The 27309-nt window shown below is 44.4% G+C and overlaps 1 long non-coding RNA gene across 1 annotated transcript; it reads right to left on the reverse strand.

Moving 5' to 3' along the window:
- Positions 1-1697: 1697 nt before the first annotated feature.
- LOC125525496 lies at positions 1698-26225 on the reverse strand. The gene is made up of 4 exons (XR_007291315.1): positions 25764-26225; positions 24807-24888; positions 2210-2305; positions 1698-2123 (listed from the first exon to the last, which is right to left on the reverse strand). It is a non-coding gene; the product is annotated as an uncharacterized LOC125525496 (long non-coding RNA).
- Between the last annotated feature and the right edge of the window lie 1084 nt (positions 26226-27309).

Raw genomic sequence — 27309 nt, forward strand, 5'->3', positions numbered from 1 at the left:
AATGATGTGATGGACAAGACCCAATCCTAAGCATAGCACAAGATCGTGTAGTTCGTATGCTAAAGCTTTTCTAATGTCAAGTATCTTTTCCTTAGACCATGAGATTGTGCAACTCCCGGATACCGTAGGAGTGCTTTGGGTGTACCAAACGTCACAACGTAACTGGGTGACTATAAAGGTGCACTACAGGTATCTCCGAAAGTGTCTGTTGGGTTGGCACGAATCGAGACTGGGATTTGTCACTCCGTGTATGCGGAGAGGTATCTCTGGGCCCACTCGGTAGGACATCATCATAATGTGCACAATGTGATCAAGGAGTTGATCACGGGATGATGTGTTACGGAACGAGTAAAAGAGACTTGCCGGTAACGAGATTGAACAAGGTATCGGGATACCGACGATCGAATCTCGGGCAAGTACAATACCGCTAGACAAAGGGAATTGCATACGGGATTGATTAAGTCCTTGACATCGTGGTTCATCCGATGAGATCATCGTGGAACATGTGGGAGCCAACATGGGTATCCAGATCCCGCTGTTGGTTATTGACCGGAGAACGTCTCGGTCATGTTTGCATGTCTCCCGAACCCGTAGGGTCTACACACTTAAGGTTCGATGACGCTAGGGTTATAAAGGAAGTTTGTATGTGGTTACCGAATGTTGTTCGGAGTGCCGGATGAGATCCCGGGCGTCACGAGGAGTTCCGGAATGGTCCGGAGGTAAAGATTTATATATAGGAAATCCTGTTTCGGCCATCGGGACAAGTTTCGGGGTCATCGGTATTGTACCGGGACCACCGAAAGGGTCCCGGGGGTCCACCGGGTGGGGCCACCTGCCCCGGGGGCCACATGGGCTGTGGGAGGTGCGCCTTGGCCTACATGGGCCAAGGGCACCAGCCCCAAGAGGCCCATGCGCCTAGGGTTTTAAGGAGGGAAGAGTCCCACAAGGGGAAGGCACCTTCTAGGTGCCTTGGGGGGGAGGGAAACCTCCCCTTGGCCGCACCCTTCCTTGGAGGAAGGGCCAAGGCTGCGCCTCCCCCCTCTCCCTTGGCCCTATATATAGTGGGGGGAAGGGAGGGCAACCAAACCTAAGCCCTGCCCTCCCTCTCCCTCCCACGACACATCTTCCTCCTCCCGCAGCGCTTGGTGAAGCCCTGTTGGAATCCCGCTACTTCCACCACCACGCCGTCATGCTGTTGGATCTCCATCAACCTCTCCTTCCCCCTTGCTGGATCAAGAAGGAGGAGACGTCGCTGCTCCGTACGTGTGTTGAACGCGGAGGTGCCGTCCGTTCGGCGCTAGGATCATCGGTGATTTGGATCACGACGAGTACGACTCCATCAACCCCGTTCTCTTGAACGCTTCCGCTTAGCGATCTACAAGGGTATGTAGATGCACACTCCTTCCCCTCGTTGCTAGTCTCTCCATAGATAGATCTTGGTGACACATAGGAAAATTTTGAATTTCTGCTACGTTCCCCAACAATATGGCCCCCCGGGAGGCATACCAATGGCGCATGGTGTTACATACTAATGGCGCACTTCCTGGTGCGCCATTAGCATACCAGATACTAATGACGCATCAGTGATGCGCTATTAGTAAAAAATTCTAGTGGCGTGATACTAATGGCGCACCGGTAGTGCGCCATTAGTAGGCAAAACCAGTGCGCCATTAGTAGGTCTTTTCCTAGTAGTGGTCTGTGTGTTTTGCGTGTTAACCGGGTTGTCAGTCGTCGGGCTAGAAGGGACAGCCCGGCGCACAATTGTTACACAAATTCGACCGGAACAAAGAATGAAAACAGATGTTTTTTGTTGGGACGCATCTAGTGAGCAAACGTTTGCCCACTAGCGCTTCCTGGCAGCCTCTCTTATTTAGGCATGTTTTGGTCCCCCGATCCAGATTTGGAAAGTAGGAAGGCCCACGCTTTTCTCCTGCTCCCATGCTTTCCTTCAGCTTGCACGCTTTTCTTCAGCTCTCCCATCACGTGCTTGATCAACGCCGGTCATCAAATAGGAAGTGTAGCTTGCCTGACGTACCCCTGCGCCCAACGCCCCCCTTTCCCTCTCCTTACCTACCCCCACGCCCTTCTTCTTCTCCCCCAAAATCGGAGGGACCCTGCAATGGCTGCCCCATTGAAGCTTAAAAACTGAAAGAAGAATCTACCAATATACAGACAAAGTAAGAAGAGATGGGAGGTGTGATTTTCTCACCTTGTTTTTTCATATCTGATTGCACCTTCTTCCTCGCAGTGTTCTCCCTTGTTTTTCCCAGATCCATGAGCAACAAGTATGGTTGTTGTGCTGCTCCTGTTGCAAAATAGAAAACAAAAACAGAAAGTGAGCAACTATAGTGGATTTTATAAGAAAATCAGGTATTGACAGCAAGCAACTCTTGGCAGGACATGAACCACAACGTCTGTTTTTCGTTTTTTCATGTATCGACTGCTGTATTTTTAGGTTGCTTTGGGACTAGAAAAAGGTGTATTGAAAAACAGAACAAAAAAGAAACAACTTCTAAGCTTTGTTTTAAGCAAAATTCGTGTTAAGAGCGAGCAACTCATCTGTGATCATGCATGTTAGAACTAAAAAGATGTGGGGAAAAATGTGGGCAACTACTGGGGCACTTTTAAGCAAAATAAAAAAAGGTGGAAAAAGGGTAAGCAACTCATTTGTCTCTTATGAATTTAGTTTGCTTTGTACAACGTATGTGGTAAAATTTTAAAAGAAAAGCAGCAAACTAAAGGAAATATGCCCTAGAGGCAATAATAAAGTTATTATTTATTTCCTTATATCATGATAAATGTTTATTATTCATGCTAGAATTGTATTAACCAGAAACATAATACATGTGTGAATACATAGACAAACAGAGTGTCACTAGTATGCCTCTACTTGACTAGCTCGTTAATCAAAGATGGTTATGTTTCCTAACCATGAACAAAGAGTTGTTATTTGATTAACGGGATCACATCATTAGTTGAATGATCTGATTGACATGACCCATTCCATTAGCTTAGCACCCGATCGTTTAGTATGTTGCTATTGCTTTCTTCATGACTTATACATGTTCCTGTGACTATGAGATTATGGAACTCCCGTTTACCGGAGGAACACTTTGTGTGCTACCAAACGTCACAACGTAACTGGGTGATTATAAAGGTGCTGTACAGGTGTCTCCAAAGATACATGTTGGGTTGGCGTATTTCGAGATTAGGATTTGTCACTCCGATTGTCGGAGAGGTATCTCTCGGCCCTCTCGGTAATGCACATCACATAAGCCTTGCAAGCATTGCAACTAATGAGTTAGTTGTGAGATGATGTATTACGGAACGAGTAAAGAGACTTACCGGTAACGAGATTGAACTAGGTATTGGATACCGACGATCGAATCTCGGGCAAGTAACATACCGATGACAAAGGGAACAACGTATGTTGTTATGCGGTCTGACCGATAAAGATCTTCGTAGAATATGTAGGAGCCAATATGAGCATCCAGGTTCCGCTATTGGTTATTGACTGGAGACGTGTCTCGGTCATGTCTACATTGTTCTCGAACCGTAGGGTCCGCACGCTTAAGGTTTCGATGACAGTTATATTATGAGTTTATGAGTTTTGATGTACCGAAGGAGTTCGGAGTCCCGGATGAGATCGGGGACATGACGAGGAGTCTAGAAATGATCGAGACGTAAAGATCGATATATTGGACGACTATATTCGGACATCGGAAAGGTTCCGAGTGATTCGGGTATTTTTCGGAGTACCGAAGAGTTACGGGAATTCGCTGGGGAGTATATGGGCCTTATTGGGCCATACGGGAATAGAGGAAAGAGGCCAAAAGGAAGGAGGCCTGTGCCCCCCCTCTGGTCTGAATTGGACAAGGGGCGCAGCCCCCTTTTCCTTCTTCCTCTCCCCCTCTTTCCCCTTCTCCTACTCCAACAAGGAAGGAGGGAGTCGTACTCCCGGTGGGAGTAGGACTCCCCTTGGCGCGCCCCCTCCTAGGCCGGCCGCCCCCTCCCCCTTGCTCCTTTATATACGGGGGCAGGGGGGCACCCCATGACACACAAGTTGATCTTCGTAATTGTTCCTTAGCCGTGTGCGGTGCCCCCCTCCACGATATTACACCTCAGTCATATTGTAGCGGTGCTTAGGCGAAGCCCTGCGACGGTTGAACATCAAGATCGTCACCACGCCGTCGTGCTGACGGAACTCCTCCCCGAAGCTTTGCGGAATCGGAGCCCGGAGAGCGTCATCGAGCTGAACGTGTGCCAAAAACTCGGAGGTGCCGGAGTAACGGTGCTTGGATCGGTTGGACCGGGAAGACGTACGACTACTTCCTCTACGTTGCGTCAACGCTTCCGCTTCGGTCTATGAGGGTACATAGACAACACTCTCCCCTCTCGTTGCTATGCATCACCATGATCTTGCGTGTGCGTAGGAAATTTTTTGAAATTACTACGTTCCCCAATAGTGGCATCCGAGTCTAGGTTTTATGCGTAGATGTCATATGCACGAGTAGAACACAAGTGAGTTGTGGGCGATATAAGTCATACTGCTTACCAGCATGTCATACTTTGGTTCGGCAGTATTGTTGGATGAAGCGGCCCGGACCGACATTACGCGTACGCTTACGCGAGACTGGGTCTACCGATGTGCTTTGCACACAGGTGGCTGGCGGGTGTCAGTTTCTCCAACTTTAGTTGAACCGAGTGTGGCTACGCCCGGTCCTTGCGAAGGTTAAAACAACACCAACTTGACAAACTATCGTTGTGGTTTTTGATGCGTAGGTAAGAACGGTTCTTGCTAAGCCCGTAGCAGCCACGTAAAACTTGCAACAACAAAGTAGAGGACGTCTAACTTGTTTTTGCAGGGCATGTTGTGATGTGATATGGTCAAGACGTGATGAGATATAAGTTGTTGTATGAGATGATCATGTTTTGTTGAAGTTATCAGCAATTGGCAAAATCCTTATGGTTGTCTCTCTATTGCATAAGATGCAAGCGTCCAATAATTGCTTTACTTTATCGCTATGCGATAGCAATAGTTGCAAGAGCAATTGTTGGCGAGAAGACCACGTGACGACACATTGATATAGATCAAGATGATGGAGATCATGGTGTCATGCCGGTGATGATAGAGATCATGACAGTACTTTGGAGATGGAAATCAAAGGTGCAAGATGATGATGGCCATATCATGTCACATATTTTGATTGCATATGATGTTTATCTTTTATACATCTTATTTTGCTTAGGTTGACGGTAGCATTTTAAGATGATCTTTCACTAATTATCAAGAAGTGTTCTCCCTGAGTATGCACCGTTGTGAAAGTTCTTCGTGCTGAGACACCACGTGATGATCAGGTGTGATAGGCTCTACGTTCAAATACAACGGGTGCAAAACAGTTGCACACGCGGAATACTCAGGTTATACTTGACGAACCAAGCATATAAAGATATGGCCTCGGAACACGGAGACCGAAAGGTCGAGCGTGAATCATATAGTAGATATGATCAACATAGTGATGTTCACCAATGAAACTGCTCCATCTCACGTGATGATCGAACATGGTTTAGTTGATTTGGATCACGTGATCACTTAGAGTATTAGAGGGATGTCTATCTAAGTGGGAGTTCTTAAGTAATATGATTAATTGAACTTAAATTTATCATGAACTTAGTCCTGGTAGTATTTTGCAAATTATGTTGTAGATCAATAGCTCGCGTTGTTGCTTCCCTGTGTTTATTTTGATATGTTTCTAGAGAAAATCGTGTTGAAAGATGTTAGTAGCAATGATGCGGATTGGATCCGTGATCTGAGGTTTATCCTCATTGCTGCACAGAGGAATTATGTCCTTGATGCACCGCTAGGTGACAGACCTATTGCAGGAGCAGATGCTGACGTTATGAACGTTTGGCTAGCTAAATATGATGACTACTTGATAGTTTAGTGCACCATGCTTAACGGCTTAGAATCGAGACTTCAAAGACGTTTTGAACGTCATGGACCATATGAGATGTTCCAGGAGTTGAAGTTAATATTTCAAGCAAATACCCGAGTTGAGAGATATGAAGTCTCCAACAAGTTCTATAGCTAAAAGATGGAGGAGAATCGCTCAACTAGTGAGCATGTGCTCAGATTGTCTGGGTACTACAATCGCTTGAATCAAGTGGGAGTTAATCTTCCAGATAAGATAGTGATTGACAGAATTCTCTAGTCACCATCACCAAGTTAGTAGAACTTCGTGATGAACTATAGTATGCAAGGGATGACGAAAATGAATCCCGAGCTTTTCATGATGATGAAATCGATGGAGGTAGAAATCAAGAAAGAGCATCAAGTGTTGATGGTTGACAAGGTCACTAGTTTCAAGAAAAGGGCAAAGGAAAAAGGGGAACTTCAAGAAAAACAGCAAGCAAGTTGCTGCTCATGTGAAGAAGCCCAAGTCTGGTCCTAAGCCTGAGACTAAGTGCTTCTACTGCAAAGGGACTGGTCACTGGAAGCGGAACTACCCCAAGTGATTGGCGGATAAGAAGGATGGCAAAGTGAACATAAGTATATTTGATATACATGTTATTGATGTGTACTTTACTAGTGTTTATAGCAACCCCTCAGTATTTGATGCTAGTTCAGTTGCTAAGAGTAGTAACTCGAAACGGGAGTTGCAGAATGAACAGAGACTAGTTAAGGGTGAAGTGACGATATGTGTAGGAAGTGGTTCCAAGATTGATATGATCATCATCGCACACTCCCTATACTTTCGGGATTAGTATTGAACCTAAATAAGTGTTATTTGGTGTTTGCGTTGAGCATGAATATGATTTGATCATGTTTATTGTAATATGGTTATTCATTTAAGTAAAAGAATAAATTGTTGTTCTGTTTACATAAATAAAACCTTATATGGTTACACACCCAATGAAAATAGTTCATTGGATCTCGATCATAGTGATACACATATTCATAATATTGAAACCAAAAGATGCAAAGTTAATAATGATAGTGCAACTTATTTGTGGCACAGCCGTTTAGGTCATATTGGTGTAAAGCGCATGAAGAAACTCCATACTTATGGACTTTTGGAACCACTTGATTATGGATCACTTGGTACTTGCGAACCATGCCTCATGGGCAAGATGACTAAGACTATGTTCTCTGGAACAATGGAGCGAGCAACAAACTTGATTGGAAATAATACATACTGATGTATGCAGTCCAATGAGTGTTGAGGCTCGCGGCGGGTATCGTTATTTTCTAACCTTCACAGATGATTTGAGCAGATATGAGTATATCTACTTGATGAAACATAAGTCTGAAACATTTGAAAAGCTCAAAGAATTTCAGAGTGAAGTGGAAAATCATCGTGACAAGAAAATAAAGTTTCTACGATCTGATCATGGAGAAGAGTATTTGGATTACGAGTTTGGTCTTCAGTTAAAACAATGTGAAATAGTTTCACTACTCACTCCACCTGGAACACCACAGTGTAATGGTGTGTTCGAACGTCGTAATCGTACTTTATTTGATATGGTGCGATCTATGATGTCTCTTACAGATTTACCGCTATTGTTTTGGGGTTATGCATTAGAGACAGCTACATTCACGTTAAATAGGGCACCATCTAAATCCGTTTGAGATGACACCGTATGAACTATGGTTTAGCAAGAAACCTAAGCTGTCGTTTCTTAAAGTTTGAGGTTGCAATGCTTATGTGAAAAAGTTTCAACTTGATAAGCTCAAACCTAAATCGGAGAAGTGCGTCTTCATAGGATATCCAAAGGAAACTATTGGATACACCTTCTATCACAGATCCGAAGGAAAGACTTTTGTTGCTAAACTCGGAAACTATCTAGAGAAGGAGTTTATCTCGAAAGAAGTGAGTAGGAGGAAAGTAGAAAACTTGATAAGGTAATTGTACCTTCTCCCTTATTGGAAAGTAGTTCATCACAGAAATCTATTCTTGTGACTACTACACCAATTAGTGAGGAAGCTAATGATGATGATCATGTAACTTCAGATCAAGTTACTAACGAATCTCGTAGGTAAACCAGAGTGAGATCCGCACCAGAGTGGTACGGTAATCCTGTTCTGGAAGTCATGTTACTAGACCATGACGAACTTGCGAACTATGAGGAAGCGATGATGAGCCCAGATTCCACGAAATGGTTTGAGGCCATGAAATCTGAGATATGATCCATGTATGAGAACAAAGTATGGACTTTGATGGATTTTCCCCATGATCGGCAAGCCATTGAAAATAAATGGATCTTCAAGAGGAAGACGAACGCTGATAGTAGTGTTACTATCTACAAAGCTAGACTTGTTGAAAAAGGTTTTTGACAAAGTCTAAGGTGTTGACTACGTTGAAATTTTCTCACTCGTAGCGATGCTTAAGTCTGTCCAAATCATGTTAGCAATTGCCGCATTTTTATGAAATCTGGCAAATGGATAAACAAAATTACATTCCTTAATGGATTTAAAGAAGAGTTGTATATGATGCAACCAGAAGGTTTTGTCAATCCTAAAGGTGCTAACAAAATATGCAAGCTCCAGCGATCCATCTATGGACTGGTGCAAGCATCTCGGAGTTGGAATATACGCTTTGATAAGTTGATCAAAGCATATAGTTTTATACAGACTTGCGGTGAAGCCTGTATTTACAAGAAAGTGAGTGGGAGCACTACAACATTTTTGATAAGTATATGTGAATGACATATTGTTGATCGGAAATAATGTAGAATTATTCTGCAAAGCATAAAGGAGTGTTTGAAAGGAGTTTTTCAAAGAAAGGACCTCGGTGAAGCTGCTTACATATTGAGCATCAAAATCTATGGAGATAGATCAAGACGCTTGATATGTTTTTTCAATGAGTACATACCTTGACAAGATTTTGAAGTAGTTCAAAATGGAACAGTCAAAGAAAGAGTTCTTGCCTGTGTTACAAGGTGTGAAGTTGAGTAAAGACTCAAAGCCCGACCACGGCAGAAGATAGAAAGAGAATGAAAGTAATTCCCTATGCCTCAGTCATAGGTTCTATAAAGTATGTCATACTGTGTACCAGAACTATTGTATACCCTACACTGTGTTTAACAAGGGAGTACAATAGTGATCTAGGAGTAGATCACTGGACAGTGGTCAAAATTATCCTTAGTGGAATAAGGATATATTTCTCGATTATGGAGGTGACAAAAGGTTCGTCGTAAAGGGTTACGTCGATGCAAGTTTTGACACTGATCCAGATGACTCTAAGTCTCAATCTGGATACATATTGAAAGTGGGAGCAATTAGTTAGAGTAGCTCCATGCAGAGCATTGTTGACATAGAAATTTGCAAAATACATGCGGATCTGAATGTGGCAGACCCGTTGACTAAACTTCTCTCACAAGCAAAACATGATCACACCTTAGTACTCTTTGGGTGTTAATCACATAGCGATGTGAACTAGATTACTGACTCTAGTAAACCCTTTGGGTGTTGATCACATATCGATGTGAACTATGGGTGTTAATCACATGGTGATGTGAACTATTGCTGTTAAATCACATGGCGATATGAACTAGATTATTGACTCTAGTGCAAGTGGGAGACTGAAGGAAATATGCCCTAGAGGCAATAATAAAGTTATTATTTATTTCCTTATATCATGATAAATGTTTATTATTCATGCTAGAATTGTATTATCCGGAAACATAATACTTGTGTGAATACATAGACAAACCAAACGTCACTAGTATGCCTCTACTTGACTAGCTCGTTAATCGAAGATGGTTATGTTTCCTAACCATAGAATGTGTTGTGATTTGATTAATGGGATCACATCATTAGGAGAATGATGTGATCGACATGACCCATTCCATTAGCTTAGCACCCGATCGTTTAGTATGTTGCTATTGCTTTCTTCATGACTTATACATGTTCCTATGACTATGAGATCATGCAACTCCTGTTTACCGAAGGAACACTTTGTGTGCTACCAAACGTCACAACGTAACTGGGTGATTATAAAGGTGCTCTACAGGTGTCTCCGAAGGTACTTGTTGGGTTGGCGTATTTCGAGATTAGGATTTGTCACTCCGATTGTCGGAGAGGTATCTCTGGGCCCTCTCGGTAATGCACATCACTTAAGCCTTGCAAGCATTGCAACTAATGAGTTAGTTGCAGGATAATGTATTACGGAACAAGTAAAGAGACTTGCCGGTAATGAGATTGAACTAGGTATTGAGATACCGATGATCGAATCTCGGGCAAGTAACATACCGATGACAAAGGGAACAACGTATGTTGTTATGCGGTCTGACCGATAAAGATCTTCGTAGAATATGTGGGAGCCAATATGAGCATCCAGGTTCCGCTATTGGTTATTGACCGGAGACATGTCTCGGTCATATCTACATAGTTCTCGAACCCGTAGGGTCCGCACGCTTAACGTTTCGATGTTGGTTATATTATGAGTTTATGAGTTTTGATGTACCGAAGGTTGTTTGGAGTCCCGGATATGATCATGGACATGACGAGGAGTCTCAAAATGGTCGAGACGTAAAGATCGATATATTGGACAACTATATTCGGACATCGGAAAGGTTCCGAATGATTCAGGTATTTTTCGGAGTACCGGAGAGTTACGGGAATACATATTGGGCCTTATTGGGCCATACGGGAAAGAAGGAAAAGGGCCTCAAGGGTGGCCGCACCCCTCCCCTTGGTCTGGTCCGAATTGGACTAGGGAAGGAGGGCGCCCCCTTCCTTCCTTCTCCTTTTCCCTTCCTCTTTTCCTATTCCATATGGGAGGTGGAATCCTACTAGGACTAGGGAGTCCTAGTAGGACTCCACACTTGGCGCGCCCCCTCCTAGGGCCGGCCTCCTCCTCCCTTGCTCCTTTATATACGGGTGCAAGGGGGCACCCCAAAGACGCAAAAATTGATCATTAATCTCTTAGCCATGTGCGGTGCCCCCTTCCACCATAATCCTCGATAATATTGTAGCGGTGCTTAGGCGAAGCCCTGCGACGGTAGAACATCAAGACCGTCACCACGCCGTCGTGCTGACGGAACTCTTCCCCGACATTCTACTGGATCGGAGTCCGGGGATTGTCATCGAGCTGAACGTGTGCTAGAACTCGGAGGTGCCGTAGTTTCGATGCTTGATCGGTCGGGCCGTGAAGACGTACGACTACATCAACCGCGTTGTGCTAACGCTTCCGCTTTCGGTCTACGAGGGTACGTAGACAACACTCTCCTCTCTCGTAGCTATGCATAACCATGTGGGCAATTACTGGGGCACTTTTAAGCAAAATAAAAAAATGTGGAAAAAGGATAAGCAACTCATTTGTCTCTTATGAATTTAGTTTGCTTTGTACAACGTATGTGGTAAAATTTTAAAAGAAAAGAAGCAAACTGAAGGAAATATGCCCTAGAGGTAATAATAAATTTATTATTTATTTGCTTATATCATGATAAATGTTTATTATTCATGCTAGAATTGTATTAACCGGAAACATAATACATGTGTGAATACATAGACAAACAGAGTCACTAGTATGCCTCTACTTGACTAGCTCGTTAATCAAAGATGGTTATGTTTCCTAACGATGAACAAAGAGTTGTTATTTGATTAACGGGATCACATCATTAGTTGAATGATCTGATTGACATGACCCATTCCATTAGCTTAGCACCCGATCGTCTAGTATGTTGCTATTGCTTTCTTCATGACTTATACATGTTCCTATGACTATGAGATTATGCAACTCCCGTTTATCGGAGGAACACTTTGTGTGCTACCAAACGTCACAACGTAACTGGGGTGTCTCCAAAGATACATGTTGGGTTGGCGTATTTCGAGATTAGGATTTGTCACTCCGATTGTCGGAGAGGTATCTCTGGGCCCTCTCGGTAATGCACATCACATAAGCCTTGCAAGCATTGCAACTAATGAGTTAGTTGTGGGATGATGTATTACGGAACGAGTAAAGAGACTTGCCGGTAACGAGATTGAACTAGGTATTGGATACCGACGATCGAATCTCGGGCAAGTAACATACCGATGACAAAGGGAACAACGTATGTTGTTATGCGGTCTGACCGATAAAGATCTTTGTAGAATATGTAGGAGCCAATATGAGCATCCAGGTTCCGCTATTGGTTATTGACTGGAGACGTGTCTCGGTCATGTCTACATTGTTCTCGAACCGTAGGGTCCGCACGCTTAAGGTTTCGATGATAGTTATATTATGAGTTTATGAGTTTTGATGTACCGAAGGAGTTCGGAGTCCCGGATGAGATCGGGGACATGACGAGGAGTCTCGAAATGATTGAGACGTAAAGATCGATATATTGGACGACTATATTCGGACATCGGAAAGGTTCCGAGTGATTTGGGTATTTTTCGGAGTACCGGAGAGTTACGGGAATTCGTCGGGGAGTATATGGGCCTTATTGGGCCATATGGGAATAGAGGAAAGAGGCCAAAAGGAAGGAGGCCTGCGCCCCCCCTCTGGTCCGAATTGGACAAGGGGCGCAGCCCCCTTTTCCTTCTTCCTCTCCTCCTCTTTCCCCTTCTCCTACTCCAACAAGGAAGGAGGGAGTCCTACTCCCGGTGGGAGTAGGACTCCCCTTGGCGCGCCCCCTCCTAGGCCGGCCGCCCCCTCCCCCTTGCTCCTTTATATACGGGGGCAGGGGGGCACCCCATGACACACAAGTTGATCTTCGTGATCGTTCCTTAGCCGTGTGCGGTGCCTCCCTCCACGATATTACACCTCGGTCATATTGTAGCGGTGCTTAGGCGAAGCCCTGCGACGGTTGAACATCAAGATCGTCACCACGCCGTCGTGCTGACGGAACTCCTCCCCGAAGCTTTGCTGGATCGGAGCCCGGGGAGCGTCATCGAGCTGAACGTGTGCCAAGAACTCGGAGGTGCCGGAGTAACGGTGCTTGGATCGGTTGGACCGGGAAGACGTACGACTACTTCCTCTACGTTGCGTCAACGCTTCCGCTTCGGTCTACGAGGGTACGTAGACAACACTCTCCCCTCTCGTTGCTATGCATCACCATGATCTTGCGTGTGCGTAGGAAATTTTTTAAAATTACTACGTTCCCCAACACAAACATCTAGCTGGGTTGTTTTAAGCAACTCTAGTTCTGCCATTAAGCAACTTCGTGCTCGTGCACGCTGGTCGTGAGCAACTGATTTCCTACCAATCACTAGTATACTAGGCTCTTATTCAGTTTTACGGTCCTCACTGAAAAGAAACTGTAGGCAAGTGCCTAGGTTTTCTTAAGCAAGTTTAGTACAATAAGTAATCACACATGATTGATTTCTCTCTAGATAGTAAGCAACTAATTTCCAGGGCAAGGGTATGAAGATTACATGTGAGTAGCTGGTGGAGGTTTCTTACTTAGGCATTCCTTGGATAGCTTTGACATGTTTTAGGTGGGTCCTACAAAAAAAGGAAAACACAAAAGGGTTTGCCATGGTTTGCGTAACAAAGAAAGCTACCGTGGTCTTGTATGTGACTTGCTAGAAAACTATGGGGGACTTGCTAGATTTTTATGCGTGACTTGCCTGTTGTTTAGAAAAAAAATTATGAGTTTTGTGTTTCCACATACACAAATTGTCTGCCGCCCAATCCCCCTTCCTATCCCCCTAAAATGTGTGCCTAAGATGTCACTTACCCGACTTTTCTCTGCATTCTAAATATTTGATTGACTTCAGTTTCTTTAAGTTGCTTGATTTGTGAGTACCAATTGGCTAGTATAGCTATGTGGAGTTGCCTAACCTTGATGTGTATGTTTTCTGAGCTATCAGAACAGTGGGAAAAACTAGTATTTGATTTCAATTGTATTAAGTTGCTTGATATGTGTGTATCAAAATTGCCTCGTCTAGATGTGTGCAGTTGCCTATCATGTTCAGTAAAGATGGAGGCCCCCTTGTAGCAAACAATATATTATTGAGTATATAAATGAAAAAATGGCAAGTTTTGCATCATTTTGAGGCAACTACAAAGCAATGGTTAGCCAAAGTTGAAAAATGGACAAAACACAGAAAAGGCCATACTCCATGGTAGGACGGAGATCTGGCAAATAACTCATTTCACAAAACAGGAACTAGACCCTCTCTCACATCTAGCAACCATTAATGATTGTTCTTTTTTCTTCCTATGCTACTATATCCATATGTTTGTACATCACCGCTTTCCTTTCTACTCCCTCTGCCCCATAGTATAAGTGGTTTTTGATGCAAAAACCACTTATATTGTGGGACGGAGGGAGTATGTATTTTTTAGTGCATGATAGTTTTACCGTCATCACTGGAAAAAACTTTAGGCAAGTAATGAGGTTTTTAGGCATGTACGAACTTCTCAGATGTTGGGCAAGTCTACCATCTGAGTATATAATGAATAGCATATGTAACGCATATCGATATAACAACAATCTATCATCTAATAAGTATATAATGAAAAGAGATGGCAAGTTTGCATGATTTTGAGGCAACTACAAGGCGATTGTTAGGCAAGTTAAAAACATCCTTGGGCAACTCACACCATGCATCTATGCCAACTTCAGTCTTAGATGTTGGGCAAGTTTTGGCATTTTTCAGAGGCGCTCCAGTCGTGTCCTCTGCCTAGTAGTTCCTCAAATTACATATGCAGCAACTCGTGCCCCTTTGCGCGGGGCAACTTCCATCTCGAGCCCTACCAAAAATTACCTGATGTTCAAAAAAATTCTAGGGCAAACTACACCGAGGAAAAATGCTATTGCCATCAAAAACCATCCCCTCTTGCCCTGCATATCAACCTCGCCCCTACACGAAAATGGCATCTGTAGATCTGCTTCCTATCCCCTACCCGGCCTACCACCTTTCCCCCCATCCAACGTCCACCTCCTAGCACCCCGCCTACAAAAACTACCTCGGTGTCCCCCCTCCCAGTGTGTGTGTGGTGAATTAAACACTCAGAGCGCCGCACCCCCAATGGTACAACTACAGAGAAAAATCTACCTCCTTGATGGCCATAATGTGCAATGTCGAAGGTGGCACAAAATCCCCCCCCCCCCCCCCCCCCCCCCCCCCCCCCCCCCCCGCCGCCATCCCGAGTCCCCTCCCCTCGGAAATGAGAATTTACGCGCCGATCGTGGCTATTAGCACCAAGCCTCCCTCCTCCTCCATGCATAGCCACTCGGGCAAATGTTGGGTTTCGTAGTAATTTCAAAAAAATTCCTACGCACACGCAAGATCATGTGATGCATAGCAACGAGAGGGAAGAGTGTTGTCTACGTACCCAACGCAGACCGATTGCGGAAGCGCTGACACAACGTAGAGGAAGTAGTCGTACGTCTTCACGATCCAACCGATCAAGCACCGAAACTACGGCACCTCCGAGTTCGAGCACACGTTCAGCTCGATGACGATCCCCGGACTCCGATCCAGCAAAGTGTCGGGGAAGAGTTCCGTCAGCACGACGGTGTGGTGACGATCTTGATGTACTACAGCAGCAGGGCTTCGCCTAAACTCCGCTACAGTATTATCGAGGACTATGGTGGCTGGGGGCACCGCACACGGCTAAGGAATAGATCACGTGGATCAACTTGTGTGTTTCTGGGGTGCCTCTGCCTCAGTATATAAAGGAGCCAAGGGAGAGGGGGGCACCGGCCAGGAGGAGGGCGCAGGAGGAGTCCTACTCCTTCCGGGAAGTAGGACTCCCCCCCCAATCCTAGTTGGACTAGGATTCCCCGAGGGGGAAAGACAGAGAGGGGGGCCGGCCACCTCTTCCTAGTCCTAATAGGACTAGGGGAGGGGGAGGCGCAGGCCACCTTGGGCTGCCCTTTCTCCTTTCACTAAAGCCCATTAAGGCCCATATGGCTCCCGGGGGTTCGGTAACCTCCGGTACTCGGTAAAATCCCGATTTCACCCGGAACACTTCCGATATCAAAACATAGGCTTCCAATATATCATCTTTACGTCTCGACCATTTTCGAGACTCCGTCATGTCCTGATCATCCGGGACTCCGAACAACTTCGGTACATCAAAATGCATAACTCATAATATAACTGTCATCGTAACCTTAAGCGTTGCGGACCCTACGGGTTCGAGAACAATGTAGACATGACCGAGACACTTCTCCGGTCAATAACAATAGCGACCTGGATGCCCATATTGCTTCCTACATATTCTACGAAGATCTTTATCGGTCAGACGCAATAACCAACATACGTTGTTCCCTGTCATCGGTAATGTTACTTGCCGAGAATCCGATCGTCGGTATCCATACCTAGTTCAATCTCGTTACCGGCAAGTCCCTTTACTCATTCCGGAATACATCATATCACAACTAAAATATTAGTTGTAATGCTTGCAAGGCTTATGTGATGTGCATTACCGAGAGGGCCCAGAGATACCTCTCCGACAATCGGAGTGACAAATCCTAATCTCGAAATACGCCAACCCAACATGTACCTTTGGAGACACCTTTAGTACTCCTTTATAATCACCCAGTTACGTTGTGACGTTTGGTAGTACCCAAAGTGTTCCTCCGGTAAACGGGAGTTGCATAATCTCATAGTTATAGGAACATGTATAAGTCATGAAGAAAGCAATAGCAACATACTAAACGATCGGGTGCTAAGCTAATGGAATGGGCATGTCAATCAGATCATCAACTAATGATGGATAATCAATATAAATAGTTTGTAGGAAACATTAACATCTTTTGATTAACGAGCTAGTCAAGTAAGACATACTAGTGACACTCTGTTTGTCTATTGTATTCACACATGTATTATGTTTCGGTTAATACAATTCTAGCATGAATAATAAACAATTTATCATGAATAAGGAAATAAATAATAACTTTATTATTGCCTCTAGGGGCATATTTTTCCTTCAGTCTCCCACTTGCACTAGAAGTCAATAATCTAGATCACATCACCATGTGATTAACATCGATAGTTCACATCATCATGTGATTACACCCATAGTTCACATCGCCATGTGACCAACACCCAAAGGGTTTACTAGATTCAGTTAATCTAGTTCACATCGCTATGTGATTAACACCCAAGGAGTACTAAGGTGTGATCATGTTTTGCTTGTGAGAGAATCTTAGTCAACGGGTCTGCCACATTCAGATCCGCATGTATTTTGCAAATTTCTATGTCAACAATGCTCTGCATGGAGCTACTCTAGCTAATTGCTCCCACTTTCAATATGTATCTAGACCGAGACTTAGAGTCATCTAGATTAGTGTCAAAACTTGCATCGGCGTAACCCTTTACGACGAACCTTTTTTCACTTCCATAATCGAGAAACATATCCTTATTCCACTAAGGATAATTTTGACCGCTGTCCAGTGATCTACTCCTAGATCACTATCGTACTCCCTTGCCAAACTCAGTGGTAGGGCATACAATAGATCTGGTATACAGCATGGCATACTTTATAGAACCTATGACTGAGGCATAGGGAATGACTTTCATTCTCTTTCTATCTTCTGCCGTGGTCGGGCTTTGAGTCTTACTCAATTTCACACCTTGTAACACAGGCAAGAAACTTTTTCTTTGACTGTTCCATTTTGAACTACTTCAAAATCTTTTCAAGGTATGTACTCATTGAAAAAACTTATCAAGCGTCTTGATCTATCTCTATAGATTTTGATACTCAATATGTAAAGCAGCTTCACCGAGGTCTTTCATTGAAAAACTCTTACTCAAGTATCCCTTTATGCTATCCCAAAATTCTATATCATTTCCAATTAGTAATATGTCATCCACATATAATATCAGAAATGCAACAGAGCTCCCACTCACTTTCTTGTAAATACAGGCTTCTCCAAAAGTCTGTATAAAACCAAATGCTTTGATCACACTATCAAAGCGTTTATTCCAACTCCGAGAGGCTTGCACCAGTCCATAAATGGATCGCTGGAGCTGCACACTTTGTTAGCTCCCTTTGGATCGACAAAACCTCGGTTGCATCATATACAACTCTTCTTCCAGAAATCCATTCAGGAATGCAGTTTTGACATCCATCTGCCAAATTTCATAATCATAAAATGCGGCAATTGCTAACATGATTCGGACAGACTTAAGCATCGCTACGGGTGAGAAGGTCTCATCGTAGTCAACCCCTTGAACTTGTCGAAAACCTTTTGCGACAAGTCGAGCTTTGTAGACAGTAACATTACCATCAGCGTCAGTCTTCTTCTTGAAGATCCATTTATTCTCAATTGCTTGCCGATCATCGGGCAAGTCAACCAAAGTCCATACTTTGTTCTCATACATGGATCCCATCTCAGATTTCATGGCTTCAAGCCACTTTGCGGAATCTGGGCTCACCATCGCTTCTTCATAGTTCGTAGGTTCATCATGATCTAGTAGCATGACTTCCAGAACAGTACCGTACCACTCTGGTGCGGATCTCGCTCTGTCGATCTATGAGGTTCAGTAGTATCTTGCCTGAGTTTCATGATCAAACATCATTAGCTTTCCTCACTAATTGGTATAGATGTCGCAGAAACAGTTTTCTGTGATGTACTATTTTCCATAAGGAGCAGGTACAGTTACCTCGTCAAGTTCTACTTTCCTCCCACTCACTTCTTTCGAGAGAAACTCCTTCTCTAGAAAGGATCCATTCTTAGCAACGAATGTCTTGCCTTCGGATCTGTGATAGAAGGTGTACCCAACAGTCTCCTTTGGGTATCCTATGAAGACACATTTCTCCGATTTGGGTTCGAGCTTATCAGGTTGAAGCTTTTTCACATAAGCATCGCAGCCCCAAACTTTAAGAAACGACAACTTTGGTTTCTTGCCAAACCACAGTTCATAAGGCGTCGTCTCAACAGATTTTGATGGTGCCCTATTTAACGTGAATGCGGCCGTCTCTAAAGAATAACCCCAAAACGATAGCGGTAAATCTGTAGAGACATCATAGATCGCACCATATCTAGTAAAGTACGATTACGACGTTCGGACACACCATTACGCTGTGGTGTTCCGGGTGGCGTGAGTTGCGAAACTATTCCACATTTTTAATGTAGACCAAACTCGTAACTCAAATATTTTACTTCCTACGATCATATCGTAGAAATTTCATTTTTGTTACATGATTCTCCACTTCACTCTGAAATTCTTTGAACTTTTCAAATGTTTCAGACTTGTGTTTCATCAAGTAGATATACTCATATCTGCTCAAATCATCTGTGAAGTTCGGAAAATAACGATTCTTGCCGTGAGCCTTAACACTCATCGGACCGCATACATCAGTATGTATTATTTCCAATAAGTCAGTTGCTCGCTCCGGAAAACGGAGTCTTAGTCATCTTGCCCATGAGGCATGGTTCGCAATCATCAAGTGATTCCAAAATCCCATCAGCATGGAGTTTCTTCATGCGCTTTACACCAATATGACCTAAACGGCTGTGCCACAAATAAGTTGCACTATCATTATTAACTTTGCATCTTTTGGTTTCAATATTATGATTATGTGTATCACTACGATCGAGATCCAACGAACTATTTTCATTGGGTGTGTAACCATATAAGGTTTTATTCATGTAAACAGAACAACAATTTATTCTCTTACTTAAATGAATAACCGTATTACAATAAACATGATCAAATCATATTCATGCTCAACGCAAACACCAAATAACACTTATTCAGGTTCAACACTAATCCCGAAAGTATAGGGGAGTGTGCGATGATGATCATATCAATCTTGGAACTACTTCCAACACGCATCGTCACTTCACCCTTAACTAGTCTCTGATTATTCTGCAACTCCTGTTTCGAGTTACTACTCTTAGCAACTGATCCAGTATCAAATACTGAGGGGTTGCTATAAACACTAGTAAAGTACACATCAATAACATGTATATCAAATATACTTTTGTTCACTTTGCCATCCTTCTTATACGCCAAATACTTGGGGCAGTTCCGCTTCCAGTGACCAGTCCCTTTGCAGTAGAAGCACTTAGTCTCAGGCTTAGGACCAGACTTGGGCTTCTTCACTTGAGCAGCAACTTGCTTGCTGTTCTTTTTGAAGTTCCCCTTCTTCCCTCTGCCCTTTTTCTTAAAACTAGTGGTCTTGTCTACCATCAACACTTGATGTTTTTCTCGATTTCCGCATTACGAAGAGCTTGGGAATCGTTTCCGTTATCCCTTGCATATCATAGTTCATCACGAAGTTCTACTAACTTGGTGATGGTGACTAGAGAATTCTGTCAATCACTATCTTATCTGGAAGATTAACTCCCACTTGATTCAAGCGATTGTAGTACTCAGACAATCTGGGCACATGCTCACTAGTTAAGCGATTCTCCTCCATCTTTTAGCTATAGAACTTGTTGGAGACTTCATATCTCTCAACTCAGGTATTTGCTTGAAATATTAACTTCAACTCCTGGAATATCTCATATGCTCCATGACGTTCAAAACGTCTTTGAAGGCCCGATTCTAAGCCATTAAGCATGGTGCACTAAACTATCAAGTAGTCATCATATTGAGCTAGCCAAACGCTCATAACGTCTGCATCTGCTCCTGCAATAGGTCCGTCACCTAGCGATGCATCAAGGACATAATTCTTCTGTGAGCAATGAGGATAAACCTCAAATCACGGATCCAATCCGCATCTTTGCTACTAACATCTTTCAACACAATTTTCTCTAGGAACATATCAAAATAAACACAGGGAAGCAACAACGCGAGCTATTGATCTACAACATGATTTGCAAAATATTACCAGGACTAAGTTCATGATAGATTTAAGTTCAATTAATCAAAATATTTAAGAACTCCCACTTAGATAGACATCCCTCTAATCTTCTAAGTGATTACGTGATCCAAATCAACTAAACCATAACCGATCATCACGTGAGATGGAGTAGTTTTCAATGATGAACATCGTTATGTTGATCATATCTACTATATGATTCACGCTCGACCTTTCGGTCTCCGTGTTCCGAGGCCATATCTGCATATGCTAGGCTCGTCAAGTTTAACCTGAGTATTCTGCGTGTGCAAAACTGGCTTGCACCCGTTGTAGATGGACGTAGAGCTTATCACACCCGATCATCACGTGGTGTCTGGGCACGACGAACTTTGGCAACGGTGCATACTCAGGGAGAACACATCTTGATAATTTAGTGAGAGATCATCTTATAATGCTACCGTCAATCAAAGCAAGATAAGATGCATAAAAGGATAAACATCACATGCAATCAATATAAGTGATATGATATGGCCATCATCATCTTGTGCTTGTGATCTCCATCTCCGAAGCACCGTTATGATCACCATTGTCACCGGCGCGACACCTTGATCTCCATCGTAGCATCGTTGTCGTCTCGCCAATCTTATGCTTCCACGACTATCACTACCGCTTAGTAATAAAGTAAAGCATTACATCACGATTTCATTGCATACAATAAAGCGACAACCATATGGCTCCTGCCAGTTGCCGATAACTCGGTTACAAAACATGATCATCTCATACAATAAAATTCAGCATCATGCCTTAACCATATCACATCACAACATGCCCTGCAAAAACAAGTTAGACGTCCTCTACTTTGTTGTTGCAAGTTTTACGTGGCTGCTACGGGCTTAAGTAAGAACCAATCTCACCTACGCATCAAAACCACAACGATAGTTTGTCAAATAGACTCCGTTTTAACCTTCGCAAGGACCGGGCGTAGCCATACTTGGTTCAACTAAAGTTGGAGAGACAGTCGCCCGCAAGCCACCTGTGTGCAAAGCACGTCGGGGAAACCGGTCTCGCGTAAGCGTACGCGTAAGGTTGGTCCGGGTCGTCTCGTCCAATAATAACGCCGAACCAAAGTATGACATGCTGATAGGCAGTATGACTTATATCGCCCACAACTCACTTGTGTTCTACTCGTGCATATAACATCAACATAAATAACCTAGGCTCGGATGCCACTGTTGGGTTTCGTAGTAATTTCAAAAAAATTCCTACGCACACGCAAGATCATGTGATGCATAGCAACGACAGGGGAGAGTGTTGTCTACGTACCCAACGCAGACCGACTGCGGAAGCGATGACGCAACGTAGAGGAAGTAGTCGTACGTCTTCACGATCCAACCGATCAAGCACCGAAACTACGGCACCTCCGAGTTCGAGCACACGTTCAGCTCGATGACGATCCCCGGACTCCGATCCAGCAAAGTGTCGGGGAAGAGTTCCGTCAGCACGACGGCGTGGTGACGATCTTGATGTACTACAGCAGCAAGGCTTCGCCTAAACTCCGCTACAGTGGACTATGGTGGCAGGGGGCACCGCACACGGCTAAGGAATAGATCACGTGGATCAACTTGTGTGTTTCTGGGGTGCCTCTGCCTCAGTATATAAAGGAGCCAAGGGGGAGGGGGGCGCCGGCCACGAGGAGGAGTCCTACTCCTTCCGGGAGTAGGACTCCCCCCCCCAATCCTAGTTGGACTAGGATTCCCCGAGGGGGAAAGAGGGAGAGGGGGGCCGGCCACCTTCTCCTAGTCCTAATAGGACTAGGGGAGGGGGGAGGTGCGCAGCCACCTTGGGCTGCCCCTTTCTCCTTTCCACTAAAGCCCATTAAGGCCCATATGGCTCCCGGGGGGTTCCGGTAACCTCCCGGTACTCCGGTAAAATCCCGATTTCACCCGGAACACTTCCGATATCCAAACATAGGCTTCCAATATATCAATCTTTACGTCTCAACCATTTCGAGACTCCTCGTCATGTCCATGATCACATCCGGGACTCCGAACAACCTTCGGTACATCAAAATGCATAAACTCATAATATAACTGTCATCGTAACCTTAAGCGTGCGGACCCTACGGGTTCGAGAACAATGTAGACATGACCGAGACACGTCTCCGGTCAATAACCAATAGCGGGACCTGGATGCCCATATTGGCTCCTACATATTCTACGAAGATCTTTATCGGTCAGACCGCATAACAACATACGTTGTTCCCTTTGTCATCGGTATGTTACTTACCCGAGATTCGATCGTCGGTATCCAATACCTAGTTCAATCTCGTTACCGGTAAGTCTCTTTACTCGTTCCGTAATACATCATCTCACAACTAACATCTTAGTTACAATGCTTGCAAGGCTTATGTGATGTGTATTATCGAGAGGGCCCCAGAGATACCTCTCCGACAATCAGAGTGACAAAACCTAATCTCGAAATACGCCAACCCAACATGTACCTTTGGAGACACCTGTAGTACTCCTTTATAATCACCCAGTTACGTTGTGACGTTTGGTAGTACCCAAAGTGTTCCTCCGGTAAACGGGAGTTGCATAATCTCATAGTTATAGGAACATGTATAAGTCATGAAGAAAGAAATAGCAACATACTAAACGATCGGGTGCTAAGCTAATGGAATGGGTCATGTCAATCAGATCATTCAACTAATGATGTGATCCCGTTAATCAAATAACAACTCCTTTGTCTATGGTTAGGAAACATAACCATCTTTGATTAACGAGCTACTCAAGTAGAGGCATACTAGTGACACTCTGTTTGTCTATGTATTCACACATGTATTATGTTTCCGGTTAATACAATTCTAGCATGAATAATAAACATTTATCATGAAATAAGGAAATAAATAATAACTTTATTATTGCCTTTAGGGCATATTTCCTTCAGCAAATCCATCATAATAGCGAATTTGGGCAGCGGTCGATTTGGGCGAACAAACCAACTTCAGGCAGCACCGCCCCTACTCCTCTCTCCTGGAATTTTGAATTGTATGCGGCAATAGAGGAAATGGAGAGCGCCGCTTGTGTTAGTGGTGGCCCCCTAACACTGTCTCCACTTCGGCCGTTTTTAATAAATTCGCGATGTGCACGGACGAAACAGTCGGTTCTGACCAGAGGCCACCATTGTTTTTAAGGCGTCCTACCTTGGACGCTTAGGCGATAAGGCGCTCTGGCAGCGCTTTACAAATATGCCCGCCTTAGCCGTCTGCCTTAGGCGCTTAGGCGTCACCTAGACGCTAGAGCGGGGTGTGCTCGCCTTAGATCGCCTTACCGCCTTAAAAACAATGGAGGCCACTTGACCACGTGCACGACGAGCGATTTAAATCGGACGGCGATCGCGTGTGTGCACCCAAAGCTATTGAAAAGTGAAGCTGCACTTACTGTTGGTACAGGCAAGAAATTAACTACATGTAGGCAACTTCTACCAATTGCTTCAGCAAAAACTATTGCTATGTAGGTTAGTTAACCTGGTGATATAGCAAGTTTCGTGAATACCAAAACATTTTGTTGCTATGAAAATGTCCTCTTGTATGATACGTACCTCCAGTAAAAAAAAATCGATTAATTGATGGTGTAAGCAATTTGCAGTTAAATTTGGGTAAATTAGAAGGGATGACGTGAACACATTAAACATTATAGCTATAGGGTTCCAAAGCACCTTTTTCACCAATAATCAGCACTCCTATATCTCAACAGATCATATCACCATCTGATCCAATATATTACTAGAAAATAGGGTACATAGAGTCAATCAAAAAAATGGTGACCCTTTTAGGTACCGACGCAACTTATGTGCTAGTACTAATACTTTCACACGAAAACAACACTCCGAAATCACAGCAAAAAAGATGGTTACATGTACTTACGATTCTAAGTTGCACGACTATTTCTACAAATTGCCTACAAAGGTATGATGATGCAGATTGTGTTGTAACTTCAATCAATATGCTTACTTTAGTACTTTTAGACAACTTGACAACCAGCTAGTGCGCAATTTAGCATGAAATTTAGGCAAAATTCATACTAATTCCAGGCAAGTCTAGTAGGTTACCTGGGAGCACATGATGAAGTTTCTTAATTGTAAATGTGCAGATTACTGGGCTCCCTTTTTTCGAGAATTATCCTGCAAAAAACTGTAAAAGCACAGAGAGGGACACATGGTGAAACTGGTACTGCATCCCCGATACACAGGCTCGAGGGCAAGTCGCATTACACAGAACAAGCAATTCATATGCATGGAGATAATAAAAAGGTTCACATATAGAGCTATTCACAGGGCTAGGTACACCAAAAAAAATCATCGATATACCAGACCCCCGCACAGATAACAAATATGCTCTACTGTTTTTTGGAGATACACGGAAAAACACAAAAGGTGTAACTAGCTATAGTGTTGCTTGCTAAATTTTTTGGGAACATATTGCCATAGAAGTGTGAGCCTGCACCCTCCCTGTGCTGTTTTCAATTACTGCTTTACCTCTGTCCATGTTTCCTCTGATTTCACCTATTGAACACAGATGAAAAAGAAAGAGAAAACTTGTTTATTGTTTGCTGCAAATATACAACACGAAAAGAGGGGAACACTTTGGTTCTAGTGTTTATCACCCTAGTTGCCTTGTGTTACCGATTTATTTGCTTCACATTTATACATTACTTGCTAGTTCCTGCAGGAAGATATGCTAATATTGTGAGCTTGTGCAGCAGAACTTGGAATCATGCGCACCATTTTTTTTTTGGAAAATTTGCTAAGTTCAGTCATTAATCAGATTGCTCTATACAACACCCCAGTCCCCTTGGACCCCCTCTCCCAATGAACCTGACCAAAAGCCAAATCCATGTTAGGGAGAATTCAGCGCTGAAATTGAATGAATCTTGCAGCTACTGCACCAAATCCGACACTTGAATTGCTTGTTTCAGATTATGTAGGTGCCCATGGTACGCATGTCTTTTGCACGAGCCATAACCATGAAGATACGATGTTGCTAGCAGTATGCAGGGGAAAACTTACCCGGTTCCATTGGTGTACGAGAAGCGGAGCTGTTCTGGCGATGTCGGCGGCCATGGTTGCCCTCCATCCACGGGCTCCTACCACCCCAACAAACCGACCCTGCTGGGCGTGTAGGCGATCCATGGCCTGGGGGGCGGGAGGCCACCATGTACGAGAAGACAACCCGCGGGATCTGATGCTGGGGGTGCGGATCCGGCACGGGGTGGCCCAAATCCGGCGCAGGGTGATGCTGTCGTTCGTCCAGAGCGCGGCGGGATTGCTGGGGTAGCGCCAGGGGAGGAGCACAGGTAGCGGTTGATAATGGAGGGGGTCGGGACAGGTCGGCGGAGGTAGGATGGAGGGGCTAGTAGGGTGCGGTGGCTCGGGTCCCCGGCGATGCGTCGGCAGGGATTGAGGCAGGACCAAAGGAGGAAGAAGGGGACAGAGAGTGAGGGGACGGGGAGTGGGTGGTCGATCAGGGCCTCGTGGGTTTCCTCCTGACCGGTCCGATTTAATCGGACGACACAGCGGTTTTCACCTGGGAAGCGCGCGGCCGCGAGATGAGAATCGGACGGCGCTCGAGCGCGTTTGCTCTGTAAGACAAACAAGCCAGCGCCTCTTTATAGGTTTTGGGTTTTTCTTGTTCTGAGTACTCAGCACACACACGTGTCTTCATGGGACCGGTAGAAAAAACGGCCCAAAGAAAACAAAAAATCAGAAGGCTGTTAGTTAGACACTCCCTTCTTCTTGTTGGAAATATGAGCAAATTACTACGAGATTTAATCCGAATAAGTAGAAGATAAATCATGACCACAGCAGCAGAGATTAAACTAATCATGCGAACTAGCATACCAGATGAACATATCACATCTAGGGCACATACTAGAAGCATGAATTCTACCACGATCTCGAACAGGAAGGATAGAATCACATACGGTGCAGCGGGTGCAGCACCGCCGGCGTTGACGTTGTCGCCCATGTCGTCGTGGACGAGGTTGCCAAGGTCGGGGAAGAAGTCGTCATTCGCGAAGTCATCGCTGCCAGCAGTCGCGCGAGTGCGCTCCCCAAAAATCTGATCGCCCCTCTCCCGTACAGGATCACGAGAGGCGGGGTTCCGGAGGCCTATTGTCCCTTCTCGCGGTGCACGCCGGAAGGAGGGATGGAGAAGACTTACTTGGCGGCGCAATGATCTGGAACGGTGGTGAGAAACCATACGAAGCGGCGGCGGCTAGGGTAGATGTCTGCCTGACTATATAGTGCGGGCCGGGTAGGTCGTGGGAGTAAACCCCACGTCCGAGTCGTCACGATCCAAAAGAATCGGAAACGGTTCAGTAATTAACGCGTCCGTTAATTATTAATTAATGACTCATTAATTTTCCCATGCAGCAAAAATATAGACAACGTGCATAGCTCTGTCCTCGGCTCGGCTCAATCCCGCAACCCGCGGCGCGTCGTGACGTGGCGAGGCGAGCGAGGAGGAGGAGCGCGCGTGTAGGTCTCCTCTTCTCATGCTCATACAAGTGGTAGAAGAGCTCACCTTATAAAAAGGTGCAACTCTCTCTCAACT

The sequence above is a fragment of the Triticum urartu genome, chromosome 7 (assembly GCF_003073215.2).
Source record: "Triticum urartu cultivar G1812 chromosome 7, Tu2.1, whole genome shotgun sequence".
In the NCBI taxonomy this organism is placed as follows: domain Eukaryota; kingdom Viridiplantae; phylum Streptophyta; class Magnoliopsida; order Poales; family Poaceae; genus Triticum; species Triticum urartu.